Genomic DNA, 16,237 nt, shown 5'->3' with positions numbered 1-16,237 from the left:
GATTGCAATGAGGAGGAGGATTTCAAACATATAATAATGATATGTCCACGTTATGTGGTAGAAAGGAAACGAATGTTTGACGACATTACAGGTATTTAGATGCACCATTTCGCTACGAAGACATAATATTCTCCACCAACATCTATGTGCTTAAGTCTATAGCAGAGCTAGCGATGAAATATGAATGTATTTAAAAGCTATAGCCGAATTAGAATGAATGGAAGAAAATGCTTAGAGAAGGATTACGTGATTTTAATTTTGGTTAAGCTATAAGGATGGCAGGACTATAGAGTACTGATCCATCCATTAGTTGTAAGTTTGTATGTAAATAGCTGTATATAGTAGAGGGATGAATGTGTGAAGCGAATGTATTTGTAGGTAAGAATGGGGAGTGAGTGATATTCTAGTGATAAGCACCTAGACGATGCTGGCTGTATGGCGGAAGCCAATGCCAAAAAAAAAAAAAAAAAAAAAAAAAAAAAACTTAAGACGTCGTTTCCAACTCAGAACATTTACTAAGAACGTATAATTTCCTGTGATGTAGACTTAACACATAATCCAAGTTTTTCGTAATAATTCTCTTTCAAATGCAGCTGCTACTCATCTCTCTTAGTTCTCTTAATTATCTAGTTCTCTGATGTCTATGTTATTACAGGTCCTAATTAGTCTCAAACAGAGCTAAGTATTTGGCTATTTTGATATCAGCTTTGTGTTCAAATGACGAAGGAAGCCCGTAGAAGTTACGATTGGAGGTGATTGCATTTACAATATACTATCCTGTCTCTTATATACCGTAAAGGGAAGTGTATTGTATTGCTCAAATCGAGTTTGAAGGCAATTCCTTAAGCGGAAGTACCGGAAATGGATTGTCCACTTTCTCGAAAATGGGGTTACCCGATTGTTGTTTAAACTTCGTGAAGCAGCTTTTTTAAGGTGTTCCTCTTTCTTAGCAGCACATTTAAAACTTTCACTGAATTAGCCCGCATGTTGTCGTCACTAGGACAGCATCTACATGGTTCGACTAAAGGCTTTATTTTAAAGGTCATAACCTCTTCTATACATATTTGGTTCCTAACTATGGTTGTTCCCACGTTCAGCTAGGAGTTAAGCCAATGCCCCGCATAAAATGGCAAGGGTTTCCTGTTCTGTTATCCCCCGATAGCTCTCAAAAGGAAGCGATGTCAATTACTTGTTACATCTGCTCTTATATGTTAGCTGTGCAGAAACAATGGATATTATTTATGACCCTGGTACTACCCAATTCAGCATTTAGCTCCATTCATAGTACTTAGTAGTACTCACTCATAGCCTTTCTCTTTAAAATTAATCAAAATCAAAAATAAATAAAATAAAATAGAAAAAGAGCGATAGTCAAACAAATTTGATGCGCATTTTGGAGTCTACATTAAATTAGATGGTCCAGTTCTTCATGCATAGCAGGTAATAACAGCCTAGAACATGGGGCATGTTCTGTTCTCCACGCAAAGCCTATAAAAAAAAAAGCTGCAAGAGGGGCTAAAAGGGGCATATCCCTTATAGTTGAATCGAAGAAAACCTCTTCTTTCTATAGGTGAAGGCTTAATACCATCTTAATTTGGGTCTTATGCCTTTTTTTGTTATGGTATAGTATGCTTAGCAAACATCTATAGTTTTTGAGTGCTTTAAATTTAAGAAGCAGCCAATCAAGGATGATGATCTAAAAATTAGTACTGATTGGAAACAATTTATAAAATTTTGGAGCCGCGATATTTTAAATTATTTCTAGATTTGGTGACTTTATTAGATTTGACGCGAGTTTTTTTAAATAGTTGTTTATTAAACTTTAAAGTATCATTAAAAGTGTTATCAAGCCTTTATTATAATTAAAGGCCAGGCGCAAAAATCTTTCATGTATCATGTTCGGAGGATCTCTTTTGTAAAAGCTCAATGTTTGAAATTTGACACGTTAAAGAGAAAGAATAAAATATCCCCACCATATCCCCACGACTTCATCGATTTGAAAATTTTATTTATTCAATTTACTCATTCAATAAGCGAACACTAAAATCCAGGAAAAACCGTGTGCTTATATAGTGATAAGAAAATAGGTAAGAAAACTATTTAACGGAAAATGACACTATTTATTACGTTACACGATGATGGAAGCAACACACGCTTATGGGTAATGAAGTGTACGCTTTGAGGTGAAGCTTTTCTGGTAGGAACCCAAAGCACCGAGTGAACCCACAGTTGGGTTTTCCTTCCTATTTCCCCACCGACGACTATACAGCTTTCCTCTTCATTCATCCCACTATATCCCTTTTTGCTGGCACAATACATTTTCCAAACGGATGGTTCCTTTAGTTAAACGGGGTGGGTTATCCTTTCTGCTGGCAACAACAACCATCTCTTTAGCGAAATCTTCCGTACAAATAGAACAGAGAGAACAATGTTGCATTTCCTAAAATTTAAATTTAACGATAAATTGGTGTAACAAAAAAATACCAATCTTCAGGGTGTTCATTTTAAGACGGCTCAAATGCATTTCATGCTTAAACGGTTGATCTGAGCAAAAAATGGTAGGGGAAAAATTTGTTGCCCGTCACCTCTAGTTTCAGAATATAGTGACTTGATTTTAGATTCCTGCCCGCATACGCGGCTGACGCGCGACCAAAAGTGAGGGTTCGCAGTTGACCCCATTTTTATATACACGGTTTTAAAGAGTATAAAAAGTTATGAAAGAAACCGGAAACCGCAATTCGATATCTTCAAAATTAAAGGTGCTAGGCCATTTCCAAAATCTGGTATTTATTAATCATATTTCAATTTTTTAACTTGTTATCGAAGAGAAAGAAGAGCACGCGATAGGTCATTTTCAAGTATTTTTTCATCCCCTTTCTACTAAAAATATTGCCAAGGCAGTAAAGCTAGTATTTTTCTTAATATCGGGAAATAAGTCGTTTTCCGAGTGATTTTCTAAGCAATAATCAAATGTTAATGAGCTTTAGATGTTCTCAAGCATACACAAAATGGGTAAAAATGAATTTTACATCTGTTACAAACAAGAAGGTTTAATAATTATTTGGTAATTTTGGGAGAGTTGCGTTTAATTACCCAAAAAAATTGGAAACCTCCTGCCACATATTTAAACGATCAATATCTTTCATGTAAAGGATCAAACTTATTCCTTAATTTATCAAATAATAAATAAAACAACCTGAACGTTGAATAACTCTAGTCTGCCTAGATCTTGACTTCGCCACCATAAGTGCTGCTACAAGCAAAGCGTGGGAGTCCAGAGTTTTGGCTTGCCTATCCGTTGATTGTGCCCAGTTTGAACAGATTCTTTAAAAAAAAAAAATAACGTAATTTTGAAAATAAACTGAAATTTGTTTTTCATATTTTAAATTACCATAACTTTTGAAAAACCTAATCGATTTCAAAAAAATTTTTTTTTGTTTTTTTTAGGAGCTCAATTACTATAAAAATATGCAACAAAAAATATAACGTTCCATTTGAAAAACAAAAGTTGGATGCTGTATCTCGAGATACAGGGGTTTAAAAAAATGAGTCAATCACTGAAAATAAACTAGACTAAAAATGATTAAATACGTGTTTTTTATTTTTTCGAAATTTCCCGCCGTTTAAAAAAAAAGTGGGTGGAGCATATAACTTTGGTCACCCTGTATATATACAGGGTGTCCCAAGCTATATGGATAACGACTTTTTCTCGGAAACTAAGATAGCTAGAAAAAAACTAAAAAATACGTGTTCTCTTAGTTTTTTGTTAGAAATCCAAATTTACTTTGCAAATTTTGTTCGGTGCTTCCAGAAGCGAGATACAGGCACCAACTTCATTTTTTCAAATAGGAAGGTGTGGATTTTATTTCAAAAATAGATTCCTCTATTTTTTTAAAGAAAAATTTATTTGAACGGTTTTTTTCTGTGAGCGATATTTTAGAAGTTAGGAATGAAAACATGATTCTTATAATAAACATCAAAATGGTAATATTTTAACGATTTTTTGATTAAATAAGAAGAAAAGTACTATTTTATTAAAAATTTTACTCCTCATTAATATTACAGATCATGCTCGAAATGGCCTCCACCATTAGAGATGCATAGACATGCTCTTTCCTGCCAATTGCCTCTTACTGCCAAAGAAATAGATTCGAATTTAACCGAGTTACAGGCATCTATTTTGCTCTGCTTTAGTTCATCTACAGATGCCATCCCGGCTTGATTCTGATACACCTAGATTTAGAAATGCTTTTAGGTAAGCAGAAATAAGGAAAGAAAGAAAAAAGTTATGAATAATCACCTTGTTTTACAGGTATCCCCAAAGGAAATAGTCCATAGGTGTCAAATCCGGTGAGAGAGGTGGCCACTGAATCGTCCACCTTGTCGATATAACACCATCAGGCATGTAAAGAGATATCTCGATAGGCAATTTGATGGGCGTGTTATATCGACACGGGGGGCGATTTAATGGCCACCTCTCTCACCGGGCTTGACACCTATGGACTATTTCCTCTGGGGATACCTGAAAAACAAGGTGATTATTCATAACTTTTTTTTTTCTTTCCTTATTTCTGCTTATCTAAAAGCATTTCTAAATCTAGGTGTATCAGAATCAAGTCGGGATGGCATCTGTAGATGAACTAAAGCAGAGAATAATAGATATTAAGCATTTCTTTAAGTCGGTTAAAGCCGAATCTATTTCTTTGGCAGTAAGGGGCAATTGGCAGGAAAGAGCATGTCTATGCATCTCTAATGGTGGAGGCCAATACGAGCATGATCTGTAATATTAATGAGGAGTAAAATTTATAATAAAATAGTACTTTTCTTCTTATTCTATCAAAAAACCGTTATTATCATTTTATCATTTCTTATAAGAATCATGTTTTCATTCCTAACTTCTAAAATATCGCTCACAGAAAAAAACCGTTCAAGTAAATTTTTCTTTAAAAAAATAGAGAAATCTATTTCTGAAATAAAAACCCCACCTTCCCATTTGAAAAAATGAAGTTGGTGCCTGTATCTCGCTTCTGGAAGCACCGAAAAAAATTTACAAAGTATATTTGGATTTCTAACAAAAAACTAAGGGAACACGTATTTTTTAGTTTTTTTCTAGCTATCTTAGTTTCCGAGAAAAAGTAGTTATCCATATACCTTGGGACACCCTGTATATATATATATATATATACACCAGTTATACCACTTTTTTTGAAAATTTAATTATCTAAGTTCTTACTCAGCATTTTCTTAAGCCTCGGCTTTTTGTAATTACTTAAATCCTTTATTACTTGAACAGTAGAATAAGTAAAACTATTTAAAACTTGAATTTAACCCAAACATAATTCAATAATAACTAAAATTCATTGAAAGTTTTTGGGTTGCCCAGAACCCCTTGATGAAGTAGCAAGTCTACTTCTTCCTACGATTTCGAGATTTTATCTCCATGGAAACTGAAAGCAAACATTTTTACTCGGGCAATTATTATCAATTAAATTGAATGTCCAACGAATGAAGGCCAAAGCAGCCTTGGAGATGTTTTTGTGAACTTTAATTTGATTCTGCGAACTGTCAGGTATAAAAGGCAGTTTAAGAGTTCCAAATCATAGCACTGTACATATATCGTAAAACTCTTCTACATTCTATGTGAGAGACATTAAAATTGTCCTGCAGGACATTTGTGTAATATCTTTAGAACAAAGCCAAGTAGTGACATCACCCAAAAGCCAGCCAATCAGCCAATTTGAGGAGAGTGGAGCTATGTAATCGTCAGAGATGTCAATTAAATGGCCGGACTATTGTTTAGATTAACTGAAGAGCTAATTTTCCAACTCTTCAAGTTCAAATTCTCGATCCATTCTCGTAACACTAGATCTCTGATCTCTATATTCCCTCTCACCGTACCTCATCCTTTGGCAAATCCTTCCTAATACGCGCTACCTCTCTCTGGAACTCCTTACCATCATCTGTCTCGGCCATGCTCCTACCCTTTCCATCTCTAAATCCCTTCTGTCCAATTATCTCCTTTCTACCCAGCTTCCTCCAAAATAATAATTGAATGCATTTATTTCCTTAATTTTTATTATTATTTTTGTTAATACTTGCCTATGTTTTTTGTTTATAAAATATCTAAAATACAATCCAAAACCAATATAAACGTTAGAATGTGCCAGCGAGCTAAGCCAAGCCCACGAAGGTGCACAAAATCAGCCTAACTGAATGAGAGTAACTGCAGTTTGTGCAGTCAGTTCAGGTGGGATGTCAAGATATTTGAAGAAAATTGTCTACTCACAATTTTACAGGAAAACTTGTTTTAAAAAAGCTTTATCTAATGTTAAAATACATTTTATGAAACCTATAAAGATGCTGATAGAGTTGACAATGAAATAAACATTGAAGTAATATAATAAAAATACAGCGAAATGTGTAAAGACATCAAAGGAACGTTTTATCGTTTTTTAGAAAAAGAGAGAATCCTTTTATTCTCTAGTGTTTTCTCAGGATAGATGAGAAAACAACAGGACTACAGAACCTGCAAGAGGACCAATCATCCATTGACTAGCAAGCCCTAGCCCTGATCCACACTCCCACTTTGGGTTCCCAACCCTAAAGCACATTACTCCATTTCTTCTTATCACATCCACATTGATCCTCTTGCAGTTGACGCGTACAAAGAGCTAGCTGAAATGGTCGCCAAGATTCTGCACACATTTATCTACAATATCGCAACGGTTATTCGATTGTGTCTACGGCTGTTTTTTTTTTTTTTTAAAAAAAGAAGTCCTTTTTTTAAAATTTCGATTCCTAGTATCGATCCAAAAGATCCTTTTTGTAGTCTCCAAAAAAAGAATTGTTTTACAAATTGTTTGTATGTGTGTCGGTCTCATAGAAAATGACTTTTACCGAAATCGGTTTAGCAAAGGAAAACTTGATTTTTTTACTCCATTTTCTGCACTGAAGCTCTCAGTGTTCCACACTGATTTACCTAAAACTGGTTGTCGACGTTTCCAAGACTATGTTTGAAATAAGAGAGCAAATCTAGATTCTATTCAGTCAGAAGGAAGACCCAAAATCGGATTAACTGGCAGCTTTTCGTACCCACCACTGAGATCTTGAGCGTATTAGAGTTTGCCCCTTTAAAAGTCTTCTAATCTTAGATATAGTGATGAAGTAGAGGTAGATTAAGTACAACCTCCAAGGGCACAGTAGATGCAACCTTCACCTACCACGACAGTCAAGCAAGCCTCTTATAAAGTGATAAGTTTTTCAGTCAGCACTAAGAGCCCTTGCTGATCTGAATTAAGTGTCCATAATTCTTTTCAGAAGGAAAATGATAATCTTACAAACCAAGAACCATCTCGCTGTAAGGACTGTGGAAGAGCAATGGAGGTGAAATAATGTCCAACCCTTATCGATTGTATTTACAACCACTAGTTTCCGATATTGAGATCATAATGCACATTATGCAGATAATATGCAAATACTAGTAAAAAATTTCCAGATGAAAAGAAGCCAACGATGATCCATTTTGAAAGAATTCAGATTGAGATGGCTGTATAAAACTTGCAATGATCTAGATCTGAAGTAATACGATTTTTTTTTTTAAATGCTAAAAAAAATAGTTCTTTCTTGTGAATTACAGAATGAAATTAGTTGGGCTTAGTCTTCCTATATTCCAAATTTAGTTATTTTCGAATTTTAAAATAGATTATTTCCTAATTATGTTTTTCGTTGTACGTAAAGAATTTGTGTTTTTTCTTTTCTTTTTAGTTTATTATATTTAGTTCTATATTGAATTTAATGATTTAATGGATTCTCTCCTTTGGTAATCATTATTAAATATAATAAAAATACAGAGCAGGTGTTGGTCTAGTGGTCAAGAGCGTGGTTTTTGTTGTGGAAGGTTCCCAGTTCGAATCCCGCGTATGGCTACTTTTTATTTGTTAGAAAAATTTGTTTATAGTAAAGTATGAGCTTCCGCAACCCGTCCACGACACCTATTAGGGTAAAGTCGGGTGAGATGGCCAACAGGCGAAATTTAACCGAAATGTCGTTCGACGGCGCTGGGTGACCTCCCAAGTGATGAACGTTCACAGTGAGTTTATTTTGGTCTACGTCAAAGCGTTATTAATTCTCAGAGAATAAAAACATTATCGTCTCAACAAAAATTTTTATGATAGTTGCATATTGCGTGCTGCAGCGAATGTATGTCGAAATGTTAGTGTCGTTTTTTACATATTAGGAAAGTACAATATACATTAATGAATCCTTACTTTTAAAACTGTCAAAAAGTACGCGTTGAGTTATGTTTAACATGTTGGCCATCTCTCTCTAGCATTCGGGAGAGATGGCCATCAAACAGTAGGGATAGATGGCCAATTATTTTTACCTTTTTTTTTTTGTTATCGTTTGGCTCAGTTTCCAATTCACTGCAGAAAAATGCCAACTCAGCATAAAAGACAGAACACAAACCGCGGAAATTATACTGAAGAAAATTTGAGATCGTATTAACCCCACACCCAAAACTGTGTCGTCTCTGCAAGAAAACGAGCCAAGTCTGTTGTCACTTTATTAGCTTCACCCGAGTGAATTGCTGTTGTGAAAAACACGAGTTGCAAAGAAATCCAAACCAACAAGAAATACCATCCCCAAAGAGACAATTCTGAAAGAAAGGATTGTCCTAAAAAGAAAACGCTCACCTTTCCCATGTTCCGATGAAGAGGACGAAACAGGAAACGAATTTGAAGAGGAAAGTGATGCTATTTTAGAAATCGATGAAACTGAATGTACAGGATATGGGGAAAGCTACGAGGGTCATTCAATAAGTAACGAGACAAATTACTACTGCTCAAAAACAGCTAAATTGATCCGTACGAAACTTTCAGGACATAAAGTTGGCAACCTTGCGATGATATCTGATCAGCTGTTCAATCATATTTTGTAAACATAACCTCAAATTTACTCAGTTAACGATGGCGAGTCCGCTCGAGAATTGCACCGTGGAAGAACAACGTGCCGTGATCAGATTTTTAGTCGCGGAAGGTGAGAAAGGTAGTAAAATCCACAACAAGACCAGAAAAAAAATATTTGTTGGAATGCATAATATGCCGGAAGTGGTTCCACGAAAATTGCTCTTCTTTTGCAAACGCTTGCCAAAATTGTAGTAAAAGCGCATTTAAAAAGAAGAAGAATAAGTAAATATTAAGAAATCATTTATTGTTTTCAGTTTATTTTTAAGTTTTACTAGCGCAATTTCATTTACAGTATGTGGCCATCTTTCCCAAGTTACATTGGCCAACTCACCCAACCCAGTGGGGATAGATGGCCAATTGCTATTTTTTTGTTGTAAGAATAAAAAAATGTATCCCTTAGCATTTTTTCTGAAATTTTTTCCTTATCTTTTGTTTGTGAGCGTATGAGGTTTCCAAAAATAATAATAAAGTAAGCCTAGCCCTTACCAAACTTTTGCAGGCACCCTCCAAATAAAATGGTGGCCATCTCTCCCGACTTTATCCTACATGGTAGTAGGACGTTAAGCTCCGCCTGAAAAATTAGGTGATTATTTTAACTTTAATAAGAATACAAAATGGAATGCGCTGTTTGTAATAATAAGTGCAATAACTAAACAATCATCTGTTGGTCTATCACATTGATCACGTGATGATTAAGTTTTCATCGTTTGTATTTATACCAAAAAATAAGAAAAGTTATCTATCCGTTAAAAAATAATAAATCAACTCAATTAAATAATATGATTCTGGCCAAAAGTTATTTATTTTTTGTATTTATTTAAAAAAAAGTTAATGTAAAACATTTTACTTACAGACAAACACAGGAAAAAAGTGTGTGCGTATTTGTGTGTCAGAAAGAGAGGAGTTAATTTCACAAATGAAACAATGGTATGATTTGTATGCAATTAATATAATTAATGCAACGTATTCAGAGCCCATTAAATTACCGTATAATTATTATTGAAAACAATGAGCAAACTGTACGTCTACAAACAAAATACATTATCAAATTAATCTAAATTTAACACTAATTAAGTCGCTTATTTATTTTATTGCTTAAACAATAGAGTTTCAAATAATTTAAAGGCTATAAGTTAGTACATACGAGGGTCGTTTGAAAAGTCCGTGCAAAGTCAGAGAGATAGCACCACTGGCGCGTATCGAGGTTATGTTTAGTTAGTAGCATCTCTTGGAAGAACACACACCAAGTTTCAGCCAGATCGGTCTATTTCTTTGTGTTTGGCATTCGTTTGAATCGAGGAAGTCGAGTGATTTTCAAAAAATGGACGAAAAAGAATTTCGTGTGTTGATTAAACACTACTTTATGAAAGGCAAAACGCCTCAGGAGACTAAAGAGAAGCTTGATAAACATTATGGTGACTCTGCACCTTCGATTAGAACAGTTTATAAGTGGTTTCAAAATTTTCGGAGTGGCCATATGGGCACAAGTGACCGCTGAACGTTCTGGACGCCCTGTTGAGGTTACTACTCCAGAAATCATTGATAAAATCCATGATATGGTGATGGATGACAGAAGAGTGAAGGTGCGTGAGATTGCTAGTGCTGTGGGCATCTCGAATGAACGGGTACATAATATTTTGCATCAACATTTGGACATGACTAAGCTATCCGCAAGATGGGTGCTGCGATTGCTCACGTCTTGACCAAAAACGAAATCGTGTGAAGTGTTGCAAGGACGGTTTGCAGCTGTTCCAGAAGAATCCGCAGGACTTTAAGCGTCGTTTCGTCACTGTGGATGAAACATGGATACATCACTACACTTCTGAAACCAAAGAACAATCTAAACAATGGGTTACCAAGGGGGAATCTGCGCCAAAAAAGACGAAGACCGTTCCTTCGGCCGGAAAGATTATGGCGACTGTCTTTTGGGATTCGCAAGGAATAATCCTCATCGACTATCTGGAAAAGGGGTAAAACTATTACAGGTGCATATAATTCATCGTTATTGGACCGTTTGAAAACCGAGCTGCAAGAAAAACGCCCACGATTGGCCCACAAAAAAGTCCTTTTCCATCACGACAACGCACCAGCTCACACCTCAGCAGTTGTGGTAGCAAAATTAATGGAAATAGGGTTCCAACTCGTTTCACATCCCCCCTATTCTCCAGACTTGGCTCCCTCGGACTACTATTTGTTCCCCAATATGAAGAAATGGCTGGCGGGAAAAAGATTTTATTCAAACGAGGAGGTGATTGCAGAAACGAATGGCTATTTTTCAGACTTGGACAAATCCTATTATTCGGAAGGGATCAACAAACTAGAGCAGCGTATAAGCCTAAAAGGAGACTATGTTGAAAAATAAAAAAGGTTTACCCCGAAAAATTAAGTAGTTTTTATTTTTGCACGGACTTTTCAAACGACCCTCGCACATAATTTCAAAATAGATTTAACATAGAACAATATTGTCGTTTTTTGCCATTGGGAATTGAGTTCAACAGCCATAATTTCTCAGTTCATTTAATTGAAGTTTAATATGTTCAGCACATTTAGTTTGTATTGATTAATTCCTTTATTCTTTGTAGACCCCTCATGATAAGTCAAAAATACAAATTCACTTTAAAAAAGAAATCTATTGTTTAAAAAAAATAAAATTATAGAGCAAAGTACTTAAGTTAACCTTTGAAAAAAAGTACCGAACTTAAAGGAAAAAATCCTAAAACCTTTACCCATATTAAACCACACCGAAAAGGTTCAAAATATAAGGACCGAGAAAATAATACGTAAAACAAAGACGCCACGGTAGCCGAGAGGTTATAGGCAAGGCCCGTAAAGCTGAGATGTATTGTTGGTTTAGTAGGTTCAATTCTCCGGTCTAAGCCTTTAGATTTTTTAATTTATTGGGTTCATTTCAGAAAAATTTATAATAAATGATGTTTGCTGTGTGTGTACGCCTTCGTCCAAAACAAACCGAATTTGGCAGTTGGACTTTATTTTACTCTTCTAATCACACCTGACTTTTATATGAAGCACTGGAAGAGTAAGCAAACATTATAAAGAGTTAATTTATATTACATTCCATGAATAGATTCAACCTTGTGTAATTCTGTATAAGGCTGGAAACGTAGTGGAGTGACGAGCAAAGTGGCGATGATAGCGAAGAGCAAAGCGGCGAAAACAAACACTCATTTAGATAGAGTTGCTCTATCTTCGCATTGCTCGCCACTATGCGCGGTCCCATATGTTAACTTGTGTTTGATTTCGCCGCTTTGCTCTTCGCTTTGCTCGTCGCTCCACTATGTTTCTAGCCTAAGGAAAACTTCATAAGGCTGGTAACATAGTGGAGCGGCGAGCAAAGCGGCGAAATCAAACAGAAGTTAACACATGGGACCGCGCATAGTGGCGAGCAAAGCGAAGATAGAGCAACTCTATCTATTTCTAGTGTTTGTTTTCGCCGCTTTGCTCTTCGCTATCATCGCCGCTTTGCTCGCCGCTCCACTATGTTTCCAGCCTAAGAATGAACATCGATACTTTCTGATCTATACTACATTGTAATAATTATCCACGAAACGATTCGATCGAATTTAGCTCACAAAAGAATAAATAGAACTAAGAATTACAAATTCAGATCAATATTAGAATATTTTTGTTCTTGTCTAGGATATATATATTTTTTTAATTATAATTATTTGTTGGTTGTAATTGTCCTCGCGAAAACCTAACTTTGTAACTGGTTACACTTGTGACAATGACATTTTAACTTAGATACAAATGTCTATAGAAACATCTATCTCTTTTCTTTCTTCCCTTATTTCTAAGACCATCATTATTTAAATTAGAAAAGAAAAAAACAAAAAAATTAAAGCAATGAAAATAGATATACTGAAGAGTAAAATACACATGAACTGCATGATAATGTGTAGAAGGCTGACAGACAGTAAAGTTTGTCATTCAATCGAAATGAGTTTAGAATATGAATGAAGAAGTAGTACAAGAAGTGAAGTTACAGAGTATATATATATCTGTATCATTTTCTGTTATGGTAAGAAAATTTTGACAAACTTAGTTACAGATACTAAAAGTTACTTTCAATACCAGTAATAATATCTATTCATAACAACTCGGTACATTTAGTCAAGGACAACATTGTACTATTAGAATCTTAATTATATTATAGTATATCTATATCTAAACCTCATTTGGCATTAAATACTACCAGAATGTAATAAAAGTTTGCGATTTTTTTTCATTTTGTGAGAAAATATTTCAATGAAACAGATTTTTCACTTTCTCTTGCCTTCAATTCCTTTGAATTTCTTATATATTACGGATTTGCAAATAAATAACAAAAAAAGGCGCGCCAACATCTGTTGTTATTGGCCACAGATAAACTGGCTTTTTTCAGTACACTCCAGCACCTGCGGACAGAGTTATCTCGTTACAGCAGCCATCACCGGGGAAGTGTGTAGTAAGAAGCTCCTAGGAAAAGAAAATCTAAGGGACAGCAGCTGGTCTGATTAAACGGACGGGTCTGGAAGACGAGCTTTAGAGTGAGGGGAGCCACAATAGATCCAAAGGGGTCGCAGTGGCGAAGGCCTTAAGGGCCGCCCTATTAGAATCTTATCTTAAGGGTCAGCAGCTGGATTTTAACCCGGGATCTTTGCGTGGGAATCCAGTGCGCTAACCGCATAGTTAATCCCCTCGCTTCACGAAACAAGTGTTTTTAAGTTTAAGTTTAGGTCTGTAAAGGTCTAAAAGAAAATGCGATTGGAAATTTATTACCATTGAGAAATATTTTGATTCTAGGTCTAGTGTTCAACAAATGAACCTTGCTTTCTACCTGAAAAGTACCAACTAACCCCAGATACTTCGCAGTTCATTCGGTGGGAATAAAAAAATATAAAAACATCAACGTTTTGTTCCGTAAACTTCCGAGAAAGAAATAGACACCCCGTAACCTTCCTCACTCAATCAGCAGGTGCAGTGCTCGAGACGGTAACTTATAAGTGAAGTCGAAATCTCTACATACCAAACTGATCAGTCTATCGGATTGATGGAAGTCTGAAGCCAGTGAGAAATGCAATTAAATGCGTGCCACGAATATCTAGGATGTTACCCAGGACTGCGGACTTAACATCATTTTCAAGAGGCAGAAAACGTTATGTTAATGTACATAACAGTTAAAGGTGAATATCTTTTCCGTCGGATGTTCAACTGTCCGGCCCAATAAAAAGTTCTAGTCCCATAGGAACACACGTGGTCAGGATAAAGAAACTTCTACTTATACAGAAACAAAACAAAAGCATTTCTTAATATTTCCTGGAGATTCACAGAATTTAGCGCAAATTACAATGGATATGCTAAATACATTTTTTGTTGTTGTAGGTCAGTATTGGATGCAATGATTATAGAAGCTAGGCGAAATACAAAACCGTTTACATAGATTCACTATCTATACTCTACATTCAATGGCTGGTTCTCCACGCTGTAGAGCCATATGTAACCCACCACCTGCCTGCGCAGTCGAGCTGCTGGTATTCGCTTAGATCGGAAGGCATAAAACTGTCCACTAAACTGCCTACTTCCCACACAACGCTCAGCCAACAAATTCCACAACATGGAAATTGAATGGAACTAGTACAGCCGTAAAGTTATCCCGAATCAAGATAGAGGGTCCATAGTATCATCATCCGATATGTGTATGCCCTCGTATAAACCTTTAAATATGAAAGCTGATATGCCCTCTAGTGTAGTTTTTTTATATATATTTATTATTTCTTACTTCTTATCAATTGGACAGTCCTGCTCTTCCAGAACCTACGCTTGCCGGAAGCTGCAAGTTTGACTGTGGATTCGCTAAAATCAACTATTTTTCCTCAATTTCTACAATTTCTTGCATCTTCGCACATGTCTTCCTGTGTGGAGACGAAGTGGCTGAAAACCTCACAAGGAGCAGTGTAGCGTGGCTAATTTATCTCAGGCAACAGCCGCGTTTTAAAATGAAAGCAGAAATAAGATGATAGGGCTAGGTAAAGTGAGCTCTGGACTAATACAATGGCTTCAGTTCTCATCAATGTTGCCCATCAAACAAACGGTGATCTGTAGAGCAGGTTATAAACAATCTAGAACTTCATAATAAGATGAAGTTGATATTGGTTAAGCAGGCAAGGTTATTGAGTACACTAACTAGCATCAAGCAGATCTCATTAAGTAGCATCCAGAATCTGAAGTTCGAGGCAGCCAAATAGGTAGTTTAATGAGATATTGGTAGAAAACCTAGCTACAGACAATAGGAGGAAAAAATAATTGCCATTTCAGTCGTGATACATTTATTCTGCCGAGCTTTCTATCTAGGGACTAGGTCATCTTCAGGGCTAATTTACAAAGTAATATTTTACATTACAGGGTTGGTGTGTCTTCTGCCTTGTCTGTTCATGCACATTATTTTTTCATCCTATTGAAACTATGAAACGCCCAACTACCAAATTAGGTGTCGTGGACGGAGGCGACTTGCAAACATTAGTGCAAATTCCTTTTATTAACCATTAAATAAAATCCACGGGGAATCGAACCCAGACCCACAATGTATATTAGCTTTGCAGGTCTCGCCTCTAACCGCTCGGCTACAGTGGCGCCTAATCTGGCCGACTAGTCGGCACGTATGCCTCGCAAATCTGGGCGCTCAATCAAATGTCGGCGAACTAGTTTGGACTTTTGGATGTAGCGTAAGGTTCAGATGAGTATTTTACGACTACAACAGCAAGTGGCATAAAGAAAATAACAGGAAATGCTTAAAGGAATACTAACATCTCTTTTTCCAGGTCAGAGTGCAGTGATTGAGAAATGATTCGAGCAGCTTCCGAGGAAGACCGCAGGCACCTGCAAAAAAAAAGAAAAAAAACGTTCAATAGTAGAGCTAGCAAGATTACGAGCAAAAAAAAAGGCATCCTAAGAAAAGTTTGAAGAGCAATGGGTGGGATCTCAGAGTAAAAATAAACAAGAGTGTGGTGCAGGCAGTCAACAGAAAAAGATGTTTAGCCACGGGCTGCTACAAGCGCCTGTTGCGCCACTAGAAGAAGTAGGGACTGTTGCCGCGGTGGCTCTCCAGTGGTTTAACACTTACAACCTTCTCCTACATACTCTTCTGAATATAGTAAAACAAATCTTAACCAAGTTTTTCAATTTACTGGCCGAAATAAACGTTACGAGGAACGTTTTTGGCAATAAGTCTAATTTTTCCATCAAGCTCTTAAAGAAAGATTAAATAAGATTTT

This window comes from Rhodnius prolixus, unplaced genomic scaffold (assembly GCF_049639745.1).
Source record: "Rhodnius prolixus isolate KJV_2025 unplaced genomic scaffold, Rpr scaffold_8, whole genome shotgun sequence".
NCBI classification, from domain to species: Eukaryota; Metazoa; Arthropoda; class Insecta; order Hemiptera; family Reduviidae; genus Rhodnius; species Rhodnius prolixus.
This window is presented reverse-complemented; position numbering follows the sequence as displayed.